General features: G+C 39.0%; 1 non-coding gene across 1 annotated transcript; it reads left to right on the top strand.

Annotated features, from left to right (window-relative positions):
- The first annotated feature begins 366 nt into the window (after positions 1-366).
- Positions 367-496, top strand: LOC123323525. The gene has a single exon (XR_006539459.1). It is a non-coding gene; the product is annotated as a small nucleolar RNA SNORA63 (small nucleolar RNA).
- Positions 497-1,869: the final 1,373 nt, after the last annotated feature.

The following is a 1,869-nucleotide window of genomic DNA, read 5'->3' as shown; positions in this document are numbered from 1 at the left end:
TTAATTTCAAGACTACCTATAAAGCTACAGTCATCCAGACAGTGTGGTATTGGCCAAATAGTAGAAACATAGATCAATGGGACAAAATAGGTATTCCCAGAAGAGCCTATAAATAAATAAATAAACCTTGCAGCTTTCACAACTATTAAACCAAAATGGATCATAGACATATATGTAAAATGCAAAACTATAAAACTTTTTAAACAAACCATAGAGGAAAATCAATATGATCTTGGGTTTGGTGATGTTTATGTAAAACACAAAATCAGTATGCATGAAAAAAATGATGTTGAAATTTTAATAAAGTTTAATAAAGATTAAAAACTTATGCTTGGTGGAAAACCCCATTAAAAGAATGAAAAATAGATGCAGGATCTAGTTACAATGTAGCTATAAAGTGCTGCCTTGTCTTTGCCCCCTGCTCAAAATAAAGCTGTTACCTTTCTAGCCTGTCCGCCATGGTGCTTAGCAGCCAGGGATACATGGTCTCAGACATGTTTACCAAGTAAAACACTGACTTGAGGGGCGCCTGGGTGGCTCAGTCATTAAGCGTCTGCCTTCAGCTCAGGTCATGATCCCAGGGTCCTGGGATCGAGCCCTCGACCATTCTCTAACACCATACACAAAGATAAACTCAAAATGGATGGAAGACCTCCATGTGAGACAGGAATCCATCAAAATCCTAGAGGAGAACATAGGTAGTAAACTCTTTTACATGGGCCACAGCAACTTCCTTCAAGATACATCTCCAAAGGTTAGTGAAACAAAAGCAAAAATGAACTTTTGGGACTTCATCAAGATAAAAAAGCTTCTGCACAACAAAGGAAACAGTCAACAAAACAAAGAGGCAACCCACAGAATGGGAGAAGATATTTGCAAATGACACTACAGATAAAGGGCTGGTATCCAAGATCTATAAACAACTTTTCAAACTCAGCACCCAAAAAACAAATAATCAAGTCAAAAAGTGGGCAGAAGATATGAACAGACACTTCTCTGAAGAAGACATACAAATGGTTAACAGACACATGAAAAAATGTTCATCATCATTAGCCATCAGGGAAATTCCAATCAAAACCACATTGAGATACCACCTTACACCAGTTAGAATGGCAAAAATTGACAAGGCAAGAAACAACAAATGTTGGAGAGGTTGTGGAGAAAGGGGAACCATTTTACACTGTTGGTGGGAATGCAAGCTGGTACAGCCACTTTGGAAAACAGTGTGGAGGTTCCTCAAAATATTAAAAATAGAGCTACCCTATGACCCAGCAATTGCACTCCTGGGTATATACCCCAAAGACACAGATGTAGTGAAAAGAAGGGCCATATGCACCCCAATGTTCATAGCAGCAATGTCCGCAATAGCCAAACTGTGGAAAGAGCCAAGATGCCCTTCAACAGAGGAATGGATAAAGAAGATGTGGTCCATATATTCAATGGAATAATACTCAGCCATCAGAAAGGATGAATACCCAACTTTTACATCAACATGGATGGGACTGAAGGAGATTATGCTAAGTGAAATAAGTCAAGCAGAGAAAGTCAATTATCATATGGTTTCACTTATTTGTGGAACATAAGGGATAGCATGGAGGCCATTAGGAGAAGGAAGGGAAAAATGAAGGGGGTGGAAATCGGAGGGAGAGATGAACCATGAGAGACTATGACTCTGAGAAACAATTTGAGGGTTTTAGAGGGGAGGGGGGTGGGGGGATGGGTTAGCCCGGTGATGGGTATTAAGAAGGGCACGTATTGCATGGAGCACTGGGTGTTATATGAAAACAATGAATCGTGGATCACTACATCAAAAACTAATGATGTATTGTATGTTGACTAACATAACATAATAAAATAAAATAAAAAGAA

This window comes from Neomonachus schauinslandi, chromosome X, assembly GCF_002201575.2.
Source record: "Neomonachus schauinslandi chromosome X, ASM220157v2, whole genome shotgun sequence".
Classification (NCBI taxonomy): Eukaryota; Metazoa; Chordata; class Mammalia; order Carnivora; family Phocidae; genus Neomonachus; species Neomonachus schauinslandi.
Note: the sequence above shows the minus strand (reverse complement) of the source record. Positions and strands in the feature narration are given on the sequence as shown.